Source organism: Equus quagga, chromosome 8 (assembly GCF_021613505.1).
Source record: "Equus quagga isolate Etosha38 chromosome 8, UCLA_HA_Equagga_1.0, whole genome shotgun sequence".
NCBI classification, from domain to species: domain Eukaryota; kingdom Metazoa; phylum Chordata; class Mammalia; order Perissodactyla; family Equidae; genus Equus; species Equus quagga.
This window is the reverse complement of record NC_060274.1, coordinates 21,797,456-21,813,473: the sequence shown is the minus strand read 5'-3', so window position 1 is coordinate 21,813,473 and position 16,018 is coordinate 21,797,456. Positions and strand designations below refer to the sequence as shown.

The 16,018-nt window shown below is 38.9% G+C and overlaps 1 protein-coding gene across 7 annotated transcripts in view; it reads right to left on the bottom strand.

Annotated features, from left to right (window-relative positions):
* PLAGL1 (PLAG1 like zinc finger 1) overlaps window positions 1-16,000 on the bottom strand; it is a 73,626-nt gene extending 57,626 nt beyond the window's left edge. For 6 of the 7 annotated variants that reach the window (XM_046668873.1, XM_046668874.1, XM_046668876.1 and 3 more), the window contains exon 1: window positions 15,594-15,999. The gene's annotated coding sequence lies outside the window, so the exon portion shown is untranslated. Of the gene's footprint in view, window positions 1-15,593 lie in introns of all 7 variants that reach the window. The other variant, XM_046668880.1, reaches the window with a different exon arrangement.
* Between the last annotated feature and the right edge of the window lie 18 nt (window positions 16,001-16,018).

The following is a 16,018-nucleotide window of genomic DNA, read 5'->3' as shown; positions in this document are numbered from 1 at the left end:
ATCCAGAAATGGCAATTCAGGAGGAACTGTTCCACGTCCGTCTGTGCTCCAAAAAGGGAGGTCAGATGCTGCCTTTACTACAATTAGCTCTACAGTAGCTGTTCCTAAGCCCCCCCCCCCCCAAAGATTTTATGTAGTCCTGGATCCTATTTGGCCAGCAAAACTTGACATTTCCCATTTTAAAATACCATATACAGGTAATTCAGGACAAAATAACCAGGCAAGAGATGGAAAACATGACGTCACTCCCACCACTCATCGAAACAATTCCAGGACCAAGGACGCTGGCTTCTGAACAGTGTCAGCTTCTAAGAGGAGATTCATGAAATAAACATGGTGTTCAACATATACAATCTCTGATCAGTCCTCTTCTCCAACATATCCGAACCTGACAGACCAATCAAATCTCCTTCGACTCTCTCCTATTTTAATCCAAGCCAGCATAAGAGCAGACAGGGAAATTCAGTGATTTTAGGTGGCTGGCCCAGTGGCATAGTGGTTAAGCTTACGCACTGGGGTTCGCAGGTTCAGATCCCAGGCGTGGACCTGGCACTGCTCATCAAGCCACACTGTGGTGGCGTCCCATACAAAAACAGAGGAAGACTGGTACAGATGTTAGCTCAGCAACCATCTTCTTCAAGCAAAAAAAGAGGAAGATTGGCAACAGATGTTAGCTTAGAGCCAATCTTCCTCACCCACTCTAAAACACACACACGAATATTTTGAATTGTCAGCCTAATAGAGAAAATTAAATGCTCCCTGTTTTACACACACACAGATACCATCTACTTAAATTTTTAGAAGTCTGAGTAACACGTTTACACTTCAAAACTACAATATTTTCCATCACCTACTCCTCCAACATTGTGGGGGAAACTGAAATTAACAGAAACAGGTAGGTCACTCCAAAAAAATTAAATCCTTAAAGTGTACTGGTGAAATTTATAATCTATTATATCCAAAGACTATGTCTGCATCTGGATCATTTTAATAATCGCAGAAATGTGTCAGAAAAAGCAACCACTTTCCCACACACTACAGACTTTCAAACCTCACAATGAATAATGTTCTACAGCATGTCCTCTGAGAATATGAACATCTTTCCCCAGCTGTTTAGAAGCAATTTTCTAGATTGCAGTTTTAAACATCTTGAACGCGACAAGGTTCTACCCTTAAAACATGACACTGACTTCACGCTTCACAGACGTGCAGAGAGATGAACATCACAGCCCTACTTCACACAAGCTCTTGAAATCTCCAGCAGCAGCTAAGCTAAACTAATTGCATCATAAACACTAATATCATTTTTATAAAATATATAGCAGACAATGAGAGTAGCATGAACACTAAAGCAGCTTATATTGTTTCAATATTTTACAACGCCATGCATTTCTAGACAGCCCACTGTTATGGACTGAATTGCATTCCCCCCAAATTCATATTGAAGCCCTAACCCCCAATGTGACTGTATTTGAAGACAGGGCCTTTAGGGAGATAATTAAGGTTAAATGAGGTTAAGGGTGGAGCCCTAATCCAATAAGACTGGTGTTCTAAGAAGACAAAGAGACACCAGAGACCACTCTCTGCGTGCACACACACAGAGGAGAGGCCATGTGAGGACACAGCAAGAAGGCAGCCATCTGCAAGCCAGGAAGAGAGGTCTCATAAGAAACCAAATTTGCTGGCACCTTGATCTTGGACTTCTAGCCTCTAGAATTATGAGAAAATAAGTTCCTGCTGTTTAAGCCATCTGATCTGCAGTATTCTGTTATGGTAGCCTAAGCAGACCAACACAGCTTTGGTACCATGAAGTGGGGTGCTGCTGTTAACAAACACCTAAGAATGTGGAGGTGGCATTGGAACTGGGTAATGGGCAGAGGCTGGAAGAGTTTGGAGGGGCATGCTAGAAAAAGTCTGGATTGCCTTGACAAGAATGTTGGTAAAAATATGAACATTAAAGGGGATTCTAGTCAGAACTCAGAGGAAAGTGAAGAACTTGCTATTGGAAACTGGAGGAAAGGTGATGCTTCTTATAAAGTGGCAAAGAACTTGGTGAAATTGTGTTCCAGTGTTCAGAGGAAGGAAGAACGTGCAAGTGATGAAACTGGATACTTGGCAGAAGAGATTGCTAATCAAAGTGTTGAAGGTATGGCCTGGCTTCTCCTTACTGCTTATAGCAAAATGCAAGAGGAAAGAGGTAAATTGAAGGAATCCTTAAGTGAAAAGGAATGAGGATTTTAAGATTAGGAAAAATTCTGTCTACCCATATTGCAAAAAATGAGAAAGCATGTTCTGAAGAGAACACCAAGGGTGTGGCTGGACAATCCTCCATAAGGAGATTACCCTTGGAGTTAAGCAGCCAAGTCAGCAGAAGCCAGGAATAGACGTGGGATTATACTACCAGACACACTGCCAGTTTGGTCCAAAGGAAACATAGATGGGATGAAATAAAGGAAGGCTTTTGGACTTCTGAGATTGAAAAGGACTAGATAACAGAGCTATTTGGCTGCAAACATACTTTATTCTTCAAGAAAAGGAAAGAACGACCCCAGAAGCAATTCAGACACCCTCCGCATTCTTCTCCCACTGCAGGCCCAGGGGGCAAAGCTGTTTCCTCCTTGGATTCAGAGGGTGGGGCCCCTAGCCTTGGTCTCCGTGGACCAGGCTGGGGCTATCAAAACAACTGAGGGGGTGGGGCCACTGTCTAGGGCCAGGAGACCAGAGGGAAGATTATCAAACCCAAGAGGATTATTCTTGAGCCTTAAAACCTAATGGAATTTGCCTTACTAGACTTTGGACTTATTTGGGATCCATCAATCCCTTTCTTCTTTCCAACTTCTTCCTTTTGGACTGGAAATGTCTATCCTATACCTCTCCCACTCTGTATTTTGGAACCACCTAACTCGTTTGCTTTCACAGGTTCACTGCTGGAGAGGAATTTTGCCTCAAGGTACATCATACCTCAAGTCTCATCCACACCTAATTTAGATGATATTTAGATGAGACTTTGGACGGTAGACTTCTGAGTTTATGCTGGAATGGCTTAACACGAGACTGTTGCAAGGGAATGAATGTATTTTGCATGAAATAAAGCCATGAATTTGAAGGGGGACTGGGGGGAATGTTATAGACTGAACTGCGTCCCTCCAAAGTTGAAGCGCTAACCTCCAATATGGTCATATTTGGTGACAGGGCCTTTAAAAGAGGGAACTCAGGTTAAATGAGATCATAAGGTGGAACTTGTATCCTTATAAGAGGAGGAAGAGATGTCAGAGAGCACTCTCCCTTCACAAACGAACAGAGGAGAGGCCACGTGACTACACAGTGAAAGGCAGCCGTCCACAAGCCAGGAGAGAGGCCTCACCCGAAAATGAAATCGCTGGCATTTTGATCTCAGACTTCTAGAGTCTAGAACTGTGAGTAAACACTGTTAAACAAATTTCTGTTGTTTACGCCACCGGTCTGCAGTATTTTGTCATGGCAGCCCAAGTAAACTAAGACATCTGCCCTTCCTGGATATTTCAGAGTATCTTTACCAGGGATGAAAGAGGGAAGGACATTTAACACTGGGTGGGCCCAAAAGTTAATTATCACACAGGCACCTTTTGTTTCAAGGTCTAGTAATATTAAATATTTCCTAGGAAATGAAAAATCTACATCCACTGACTACATTAATAGTAGCCAACAGTAAGATTGAAACAAACAGATGAACTGGAATCTAGGCCCCAATCTCTTTTCCAAAATGAAAAAGGATGAGGGATGTTTAGGAGCTAACCAAGACCAGAGATGTTTCATTTGCTCTCCCTTCCACTATGGTCCACTCTGTTAGGAGACCTGCTAAGGTACATCTTTCGTTACGTTTTCATGATTTAGGATTTCATTCCCTCCCAACTGCTATAATGGCAACAACGTCATATGAAGAAGCAGCCCTGGGTGACTTGAGAGGAACCTTAACAAGATCTGGACATTTGTCTCACTAGGAAGCAGCTGACGGCCTTACTACTTGGCACACTCCTTGTTCAGCAGACCTGGGAGTCTTCCATCACAGGACTGTGATCTCTGCAGTTATGGTTACGACACTGCCATGAGAGGCAGCTGAGTTAATCAAATGAAATGCACCTACAAAGAGCTCACAAACAGAAGCTATGCCAAAGACTGCAAAAGTTCTCCAATATCCATTCTTCTCTTCTTCCTTTGTAATACAATCTCTGAATTTTAAAAGGGGACTTGAGCCCCCAGAATAAAGACATTTCCCAATGTTCCTTGATGACAAAAGTTGTCATACGACTGACTGACAAGATGTAGGTATTTAAGTGTTATGTGCAAATTCTGGGAATAATCTTTGAAGAAGGAGCATGCTCTTATTTCTCCCTCTTTCTTCCTGGCTGGAATATTGACATGATAGCTAGAGCTTGACTAGCCACTGTCAACCATGAGGTCGACATACAGAAACAAGAACTCAGAAACAGACCCACATACACAGAAGGACATTTGATTTTCAACAAGGGCAATTCAATGGAGGAAAGGCAAGTCTTCTCAAAAGAATTATGCCAGAGCAACTGGATTTCTATACTGGATAAGTTAACTTTGACCCTTATCTCACATAATACAAAAAATTAATCTGAGATAAATCATAGAATGGGTCACAGACCTAAATGTGAAGGGAAAATAAATATCTTTGTCACTGTGGACTAGGCAAAGATTACTTAACAGGACATAAAACATAGTAACTATTCAAAAAATAGATAAACTGTTAAGAACTTCTGTTCATCAAAAGACATCATTAAAAGAGAAAATAGAAAAGTCACAGACTGAGAAGCTATTTACAATGCACACATCCAACAAAGGACTCTTATCCAGAATATAAAGAATTCCTACAAATCAGTAAGATGACAACCTGTTGCACAAAAGACTTGAATGAGTACTGCACAAAATGATGTCAAATTTTCTAAGGCACATATGAAAAGGTGCTCGATATTATTAATAATGAAGGAAATGCAAATGAAAACCATGAGATATCACCTCACACCCACCAGAGGGCTGAAAATGAAAGAGTAACACTACCAAGTGCTGGTGAAAACGTGGAGCCACAACTATAACTCTCACTGCGAGCAGGAGTGCGTTCACTGCTGCTAAACTCTTTGGCAGAATTTACTAAAACTGAACGTATAGCTACCCTACGACTTAACAATTCTAGTCTTAGATATGTCCCCCAGCAAAACACTGCCAATGTCCACAAAAGATCCATGTATGACTATTTACAGCAGCTTTATTTGTAACAGCCAAAATGAGAACACAACCCACACGTCAATTAACAGAATGGATAAACAGATTGTGGTATGACTGATACAATGGAATGAGACTCAGAAAAAATATATATGAGAAACAAAGAATAAGCTGTTTATACATGCATCAACAGGTGAATTTCAAAAATTATGCTGAAAGAAGTCAGATACAAAAGAGTACATACTATTTGGTTACTCTTAAAGTTCAAGAATAGACAAAACTCATCGACAGTAATGGAAATCAGAAGAGTACTGCCTTCAACGGAGGCACCGGCCAGAGGGGCACGAGAGAATCTTCTCTTCCTAGATGGATGCGACATTGTCTATCATGATCTACTGGTAACACAAGTGTACACAGATACAAAAATTCATCAAGCTGTATATTTAAGATCGGTACACTTTATATGCTTTTTCTTCTATTTTGTATCTCAATAAAAGGAGAAAAAGTATTTCATTTTACCTATAGTGCCTGGTAAAGGTTATCAGGCAAATGCAAACATTTCTACTCAAAAATAAAAACAAAGACCAAACAAATAGTGCTTAAGTTTCTATTTCACTGACCCAAAAATAAGCGAAAATTAGACTACGCAAACCTTATCCATTAGTATCAATAAAAACTTAGAAGGAAAATCCAAAGAAAGTAGGAGTATATCAGTGAGCCCACAGGAACGAGCTTGGTCACCGAGGCAAAGACTGCCATGTAGCATACTGGCAATGTCAGTGAAGCAATTTCAGTAGTGTGTTTTATCATAACTACATCTGTTTAATAATTTTATTTAACGACTTATTTTTAGTACCAAGGCACTATGGCATAGAAGAAATAGCAAGAGCTTTGAAATCAGACAAACCAGTTTTGCCACTTACTAACTACACGGTTGGGCAAGTTTCTTAATCTCTTTGATACTGAGTTTCTTCACAATTTAAAACAGAGACAATAATACTTACTTTGCAAAATTCTAGCACAATTATAGTAGGTGCTTCAGAGTGGTAACTATTTAGCAATAGCTCTTTGTATGCAAAGTATCATGGTAGGTACTGGAACCCCATCTCTAAGAACCTGACCAACTGGAAATGACATTTAGATATAAAGGTTGGTGATGAAAGGTAAAAATTTAACAAGGGCTATAGATTATAAATTACAGGGTTCCTATCTAGCTAGTAGGATTGTGGAGTGAGTATCCTCTGACCAGTGCCTGGAAAATGTTTGGAAAATCCATGAGGCAGAGGAAATGGCATGAATAAAAGCGCAACCTCAAAAACAGTGCAGTGACTTCCGGTTCTATCAGCAGTTAAGACCAGCTGTGCCACTGGACTAATTCTGAGGAGTGAGACAGTAAGGATAGTAAAGCCAGCTGGGACTAGACAGAGAAAGACCACTGTCAGGCTGAGAAGTTAAGGACCTGTTTCCTAAAGTCCTGGGATGTCACGGAAGGATTCTTTTCAGGGAACTGACCTCAGTGGTCATTACACACGATAGGAAGGGAAGCAAACCCTCAATACAGGGAGAAATAGCGGAGGAGGAAAAGGTGGAATTCAAGATGCTGAGAGGAGTGAAAGAAAGAAACAGCAAAGATATTAGAGTCCAAGTTTATCAACTTTTAAAAAACGATCAGACATTGAGTTTCCCTAGATAATTCAAGTAGGCCTACCTTCAACTTTTGAAACGATCCTGATTGACTCACACGCTCAAGAGCAAAGAAGTATCCCAAACCAGCAAAATACACTGCCTGGCACATCACAAATGCTCAATACATACTGTTGGCAAATGAATCTTTTTAAATATTCCAGATATTGAAACCTCTACTATAACACAATGTTTAAGGTGAAAGATGTAGAAAAGCTAAAATCATTTTTCCTTCCTACTGAGTGGTCATTTTTCACAATATATGACAAGTTTTGAATTTGCTCAATTAAATACTTAAAGGACTCATTTGTGAGAGCTATCTCTGTTTCTGTCTCCACCTCTCCACCAAGACTCAGATATAAACTGCTCTAGAAAGTTGGGAATGTTGTCACCTCACTTGCTAAACTCTTGTGCAATGTTTTTGTTTTTAGGAATCTATCATTCATTATGCCTTTTGTTATGGCAAAAGAATAGCCACTGTGTGACTCATGAATATTACATGAAAAAAATTAAACAGTATGCTAAATCCAGGTCCTATAAATATATGGAAGGTTTATCCAAGAGGACAAGATTGTTTAATAAATAATTTATATAATTATTAAAATAATTAAAATGAAAATCTACCACATTAAGAAATAACAGATAGAAGAAAATGAGTACCTCCTAGGGTCTAAGCACAATTCTTAGCCCTTTCTATATATTAGCTCATTTCCTGTCAACAACCTATGATAGACACTTGTTATCTACATTTTATAGATGAGAAAATTGAAATTTAGAGAAGTTAAGGAATTGTCCAAGGCTATACTACATGACCAGGAAGAGGCAGAACTAGGAGCTGAACCCAGGTGGTCTGGCTCAACAGTCAGAATTCCAGTGAATAAATGCAGAAAGAATGAAGGAAATAGAAAATTACCATGAGAATACCACAGTAATAATTGCTACAGGGAAGATCAGTTGAACGCTAAAATTAGTGGGCAAAACCTTAAGGAGAAATAGGACATTTGTTCAACTTCAAAATATCTCCCTCAAAATATTTACTAATTACCGTGGTACTTTTAACAGATACTCACAAATCATTTGATACTTTTCCTTCTCCTCCCCTTGAGTGTGGACTTGCTTCTAACAAAATAGAGCACAGAAGTGAAAAGCAGTAACATTACAATGGAGAAAGCTGGCAGAGGCTGTCTAAACTATGTGATAAGGTTCACATGTTGATGTGGATATCGAGTTCCCTCAGACACGATGCAATGAGAAGGATACAATATCTCTGTAGTGGTCTTCCCACAAAGTCCATAACCTCAGGCTAATTGTGAGAGAATACTGGACAAACCCAAATTGAGGGACACTGTAAAAAACACATGACCAGCACTCTTCAAAAGTGGCAAGGTCATGAAAAAGAAGGAAAGACTAAAAAATCGTCACAGTTTGGAGTAGACTAGGGAGATATGAGAACTAAACGCAATGTAGTATATGGACTAGATCTTTAAACAGAAAAAGGACATTGGTGGAAAAACTGGGGAAGTCTGAACAAAGTCTGTCATTCAGTTATAGTACTGTGCCAATGTTAATTTCTTAATTTTGGTAAATGGATCACAGTTATGCAAGATGTTAACGTTAGAGGAATATGGGTGAAGGGTATACAGGAACACTCTATACTATCTTTGCAACTCTTCTGTAAATCTAAAATTATTTCACAATAAGAAGTTTTAAAAAATTCAGTACCCACTTGTGAAAACGAATTTCAGTAAACCAGGAATAGAAGAAAGTTTCCTCAATCTGCTAAAGGACATCTACAAAAAAAAGTACAGTGAACATCATCTTTAATAGCGAAATACTTAGGTATCCTCTTTTAAGAGCAGGAAAAAGCAAGGATGTCCACTTTAACACTTCTGTTAATGTTGTTCCAGTATTCCCAGCCAGTGCAATAAAGCAAGAAAAAGAAAAAGGAATAGAGATTAGAAAGGCCAATTTAAATCTTTTTTTTTTTTTTTTTTTTTTTTGCCAGATGACACTATTGTGCATTTAGAAAATACCCAACAATCTACAAACCACTAGAACTGAAAAGTAAATTTAGCAAGGTCACAAAATACAAGCTTGATATACAAAATCAACTGTATTTCTATATACCATACTAGCTACATGGGTGGAAAATAAAACTGAAAAAAAGATACCATTTACAATAGCATCAAAAAAAATCAAATGCCTAGAAATAAATTTAATAATGTGTAAGTCCTCTACACTGAAAAACAAAACAATGCTGAGAATTGAAGAACTTATTCAATGGAGAGATATACCATGTTCAAAATTGGAAGATTCTATTAAGATGTCCATTCTCCCAAAACTGTTCTGTAGGGTCAATGCAACCCCAACCAAAAGTCTGGTAGACTTTTTTTTAATAGACGTTGACAAGCTCATTCTATAATTTATATGGAAATGCAAAGCACTTAATCCTTAAGAAGAATAAAATTGGAGAAATTACACATACTATGTCAAGACTTACCATAAACCACAGAAATTAAGAAAGTGTGGGATGGATGGAAGAATTGATAAATAGTCCAAGTGGATCAGAAGAGAGTCCAGAAACAGACCCAAACACATGACCACTCATTTTCAACAAAGGCCCTACTGCAATTCAAATGGAAAAAGAAAAGTCTTTTCAATAAATGTGTAGAGCAGCTGAATGTCCACATGGAAAATAAATCTTGATCCCCACCTCACACCATAGACAAAAATCAACTGGGGATAAAGACCCAACTTCAAGAACTAAAACTATAAAGCTTCAGGAGGAAACCATAATATCTTTAGGACCTTGAGGGTTGGCAAAAATGGAGATAGGAGAAATTTTGTGGGCTTTGCATAAAAGCCCTAATCTTCCATCATCCCCCCCCCCCCAAAAGCACTGATAAACGGGACTTCATAAAAACAAATGTGCTCATCCAAAGGCACCATAAAGAGAATAAATAGGCAAACTTGCGACCGAAAATATTTGAAAACATGTATCTGATAAAGGTTTCCTATCCAGAATGTATAAGGAACTTGTGTGTGTGTGTGTGTGTATTTTGTTAGAGATATATAGATACCTCTCTCTATAAAAAGATAGCCTAATAAAAAAGTCAGCAAAAGATTTAAAAAGGCATTGGGGCCAGACTGGTGGCACAGCAGTTAAGTTCGCACGTTCTGCCTCTCGGCAGCCCGGGGTGTGCTGGTTGGGATCCCGGGTGTGGACATGGCACCACTTGGCAAAAGCCATGCTGTGGTAGGCATCCCACATATAAAGTAAAGGAAGATGGGCATGGATGTTAGCTCAGGGCCACTCTTCCTCAGCAAAAAGAGGAGGATTGGCAGTAGTTAGTTCAGGGCTAATCTTCCTCAAAAAAAAAAAAGATTTAACAAGGCACTTCACAAAGAAATCTGAATGGCTGATAAAGATATACAAAGTTGTTCAACATTATTAATATTCATGGAAATGCAACCAACTTACCCAAAGATCATTAATTCAGCTCCTCGGGATAGAGCCAAGAGGTATGGGTCTATGGCCACCAATGGCAGTCTCAAGAACATCTGCAGCAATTTTATTTATAAAGGCCAAAAACTGAAAACTCGTATGCTCATCAACAGGAGAAAGAATAAATAAACTGCGGTATATCCATAAAATGTGTTACTATAGAAGAGCTGTCACCAAACTTTTTCTGTAAAGGGCCAAACAGTAAATAGTTTAGGCGCTCTGGGTCATACAGTCTTTGTGATAATTACTCAACTCTGCCGAATGGACATGGCTACATTCAATAAAATTTTATACATGAAAACATGTGGTGGGCCGGAATGGGCCAGGAGGTCAGTTTGTCACTCCTTGCCATAAAGCAAAAAAGACAGTATCCTACTTATACATGCAACATGGATGAATGTCAAAAATATCCTATGAACAAAAGAAAACCAACACAAAAAGAATAAACTATATGATTCTATTTATACAAATTTCCAGAACACTTGAAAATAATCCATGGTGACAGAAGTCAGGAGAGTAGTTGACGGGGGAGAGGATGGGCTCCTCTGATAAGAAAGGACAGGAGGGAACTTTTGCGGGGATAAAAATGTTTTATATCTTTATCTGGATGTTGATCACACAGGCATATACATATGTAAATTTCATCAAGCCATACACTTTATTTTTGTGTTTTTATTATGCGTAAACCATAGCTCAATTTGAAGAAGAAAACAAAACTTAGACAAAGATCAGAATACAGATCCGAAGAAATTATCTAGGATTCAACAGACAAAAACATATATAAAATAAATAAAAGCTAGATTAAAAGACATGAACGATAGAATAGAATGATAGAAAGTCAATCAGAAGTCTAATCAGAGGTCTTGAAGGAAAGAGTAAAAAACATGGAGGAAAACAACATGAAGAGACAAAGAATAAAACGCCCAAGAATTGATGAAAGACACACCTTCGAGACAGGGAACACAATAAATTCAGCATAAATGAAATGTCCGCACCTAGCTATTCCAAACACTAGCGGGGTCATCCATGGTGGACAGGATTCAGCAGAGCTTCCAGACTAAGACAGGCTAGGAAGAAGGACCTGGTCACTCACTTCTGAAAAAACTGGCCATGAAAACCCTGTGGATAGCAGTGGAGCATTGTCTGACACAGCACTGGAAGGTGAGAGGATGGCGCAAAAAGACCGGGCAGGGTTCCGCTCTGCTGTCCACAGGGTCACTAGGAGTCGGAATCCACTCGACGGCACTAACAACATGACACACTCTGTTGTAAAACTGTAGAACACAAGAGAAAAGAGAAGACCTTAAAAGCAGACAAAAAAAAAGGTTACCAACAAACAAGTTATTTGAACTAATTGTAACACTGAAAGCAAAGGTCAATGGAATGATACCTCCAAAGGGCTGAGAAAGAAACCGTCAACCTGGAATTGTATACTGAATAAAACCGTCAATCAGAAATGAAAGCAGAATAAAGACATTTTCAGATAGAGTTTGCCATCAATAATCCCTTAACAAGCTTCTAAAATACATAGTTGAGGAAGAAAAAAAGAGAAAGATCTGAGATCTAACAAGCAATAATAAGCAAAGAATCCATAAAAAGAAAAAATAATAATGTCAAATTTACAGGAGAAAAAGATCAAAACGGAACTAAAATTCTGGATGACAACATATAAATCAAGAGATTACTTGAATTATTTGGAAGAATAGAATTAATAAACTTTAGACTAAGTTTAATATATTATTTTCAAGGAAACTAAAAGAAAGAAACCAAACATAATTTGCACACTAGTTGAGAGGCAGGAAAATGGAATAAGAAAAAATCCAAAAGGTGGCAAAGAAGAGAGAAAAACACAAAGACAGGAGAAAAACAATCATAAAATAGAATGCTAACTTTAATCCTAAATATATCAGTAATTGCACTAAGTTTAATTGGGCTGAGAGCTCCAGTTAAAGGACAAGGATTATCAGAGTGGATTAGAAAAAACAAGTAGGTTTTACCTATTTGAAAGAGGTATTCCAAGCCAATGCCAACTAAAAGAAAGGTGCAACTATACTATTATAAAACAGAGTGGATTTCAAGGTAACAGGCATTGGGGCAGGAGGCATAGACATCACTACAGAACGACCAAAGATCCAATTCACAGGGAAGATAGAACAATTCTAAACTTGCATACACTTTCAACTTTTATAAAGCAAAGTTGACCGAATTACAAAGAAGAAATTGAGAAAATTTATTTTATTGCGATATTTTTATTACACTTATTTCAGTAAATGAGAGATCAGAAAACCCAAAAGATTACTAAGGTTAAAAAAGATTTGAGGGGCCGGTCCCGTGACCGAGTGTTTATAAGTTCGTGCACTCCGCTGCGGTGGCCCAGGGGTTTCACCGGTTCGGATCCTGGGTGAGGACGTGGCACCACTCATCAGGCCATGCTGAGGCAGCATCCCACATGCCACAACTAGAAGGACCCACAACTAAAAATATACAACTATGTACCTGGGGGCTTTGGGGGGTAAAGGAAAAAATAAGATCTTTAAAAAAAAAAAAAGATTCGAATGCCACAATTTATATATATATATATATACACATACATACATACACACCTACCTTGCCCCAAAAGTCTGTGAGTACATATTCTTCTCATTCAAGGAGCAGTTTGAAAAACTAACCATGAGGCAATTCTCAAATTTCAGAGAATCAGTAGCATAGAGGTCTCGTTTGCTGACTACAGAGCAAGTTAGAAATCAATAACAAAAAAGGATAACGCACAAAACCTTCCACATTTGGAAACTAGAAAATTCTAAAAAGCTCATGGGGAAAGAAAAAAAAATCATGAAAAATTTTTTAATTCTTGGAGCTGAAAAATATACTACATATAAAGCAACAGTAAATAAAAATCTGTAGTATTTGCAGAGAGAGAAATAATGACCAGAGTACAGAGGCCAGCAATGAGCCGCAGCACATCTGGGAATCTGTACATAACAGAGGTGGCACTGCAAATTGCTGGTGCTGGACAATGACCGCTCCACATGGGAAACAGAAAACAAATTAATCTTGATCTCACGACATAAATAAAATACATACATCTACACGTCAGGTAAATTAAAGAACCAAATGTGTAAAAAATACAAACTGTAAAACTTTTAGAAAAAAGTTTCAAGATATATTTCCTTAAGAGTACAGAAGGATATATTAAGACACGAAAGCACAAAGAAGAGATTTGTCTGTAGTTTACACAACCAACAAAGGATTTGTATCTTGAACAATGTTTTCCAATATAAGTTTCTGCAATGATGGAAGTGTTCTGTTAAATAATATAGTATAATATAAAATAATAAAACATAATAGCCCCTAGTCACATGTGGCTAATGGGCACTTGAAATGTGGCATGGAGTGACGGAGGAACTGAAATTGTTGAAGTAAATATGACAGCACGTTAGCATTTTAAAATCCTTGATGAAGGTCTGTTATGTTTTATATACTTTTCAATATTTAATTTTTTCATGAAAGAATTTTATTTTAGCTTAAATTCCTATATAAAATAAAATTTCAATTCTGTAAAAAAAATACATAAAAGCTGCTTTTTAGAAAGCAAACACACCAAAACGTTCACATTATTATCTGTGAATGATTTTAATCTTATTCTAAATATTCTTTTAAATATTATAAATTATTTAGGATTTAAAAACATATAAACAATTTAATGAACACTGACGTATCCATCATAGAATTTTTGAAATAAAACATTACTGATATCCTGTAAATTCCCTAGGTACCTCTCCCTGATCACGACTTTTCTTTTTTTAAAGAGAAGCTAGAAAATATGAATAATAGACCACAGCCCTGGCTCCAGGCTTCTTCATTTTGCGACGCCCATATTTTAATATATTTTTAGGGAAATTTAATATACAGACACCATATATATCATTTATCAAAGATTTATAAAGCAAACACCCACCTTACGACTGGCCAGGTCAGGAGATAAAGCGTTCCCGGCACCCCGAAAGCCCTCGGCGGGCTCCCTCACATTCACAGCCCCCTCCCTCCCCAAGAGACGACCACTAACTCAACTTTTTATGGCATTAATTTCTTGACAATTTCTCTTTACTACTTTTAATGCGCACGTATGCATCCCTAAACGACAGCTTGATTTGACCAGGTTCTGAATTTCACGTACGTGATATACAGTATCCTTCAGCAACTTGCCTTTTTCTTTTTGGCTCAACGTTAAGACACATTTGTGTTAAAACACAAAACGGCTTCATTCACCACTGCACTGGGTGGGTTCCATTTTACGACTGGACTATAATTTACCTTTCTCCTTCAGACGGACATGAAGCTTTGGGGTATTACAAGTAACACTGCAGTAACCTTCTTGTACATGTCTGCTTGTGTATATGTATAAAAATTTATCTAGGGCAGTGGCTTTCAAACTTTTTTGACCATGACTCATACTAAGGAATGACGTTTTACATCATGACACACATCTGTGTGTGTATAAGACCAAGAGGAGAAAAAAAAAAAAAGTTTCAGGGAGTAAATACTCTACGACCTGAGACACATTGTTATTTTCTATTCTCTTACTTTGTGTTTTACAAATTCTGATCATTATCCACTTAACGGATTTCACGACCCAGGAGAATGGGCTTCAAACTTTGAAAAACATCGCTGTAGAGGATAAACACCCAGGAGTGGAACTGTTAGGACAAGGAACAGAGACATCCGACGCTGTCAACTTTTCTAGATCCTTAACTTTTAAGTAAATGTTCTTATCTAAGTGTATGTAAACTTACCACTCTATAATTTTCGAGCTCAAACTGTGAAACAGCAGCTCGTTTTATCTTTTCCTTCGGTCGTTAAACAGCATTAATCACTTACCATGTGCTAAGTAGCCAGTGAGCTCTGAGCGAGACTGATGGGTTAATACACCGGGGGGTGGACAGGACAGAAGGGACCAGGACCTCAGCGAGGCCCCAGAAAGCTCACAGGAGGGGCCTCCGATCCTGCCTGGGGAGGGAGGGCTTAGGGTAGGATTCCTGGAAGAAGGAGGACCTAGGCTGAGTGTTTCTATTTTTAATTTTTATTGGTTTCCTAAAACATAAAAGTAAGACATTTGTTCAAAAAAAAAAAAAAGGTCAAAATGACAGGAGCATATTTATTAAGAAGTAAAAATCCATACCCCTCGTCTTAAAGTTTGATGCTGAGACGGAACAGCCAAAGTTGCACCATCAGTCGTCCAGATCGAGGAAATTTTCAGGAGCCCACATTTTAAGAGAGTCTTAAGAGTCCATCTCACAGGACCCATAACGTTCGAGCATAAAACGAATCATATTTTCCACAACGCACGCAGACGCAAACATTTCATGTGCAGTCACACCACTACTTTTCGCCGACTTTCTCTGCCCGGGTCTCTCGGCCTTCGGGCCAGCTCGGCGCGCCCGGTCCCGAAGCCCGAGGCTGCGGACCGCACCGCGGGGTCCGCGCGGCTCCGGAACGCGGCACGAGCCGGCGGCGGGCGGAGGCTCCGGTCCCGCTCGCCCGTCGGCGGCCGCTCGCCCGCGGAGCCCGGCGGCACGTCCGCGCGGCCCGGCCCCCTCCCGCGGT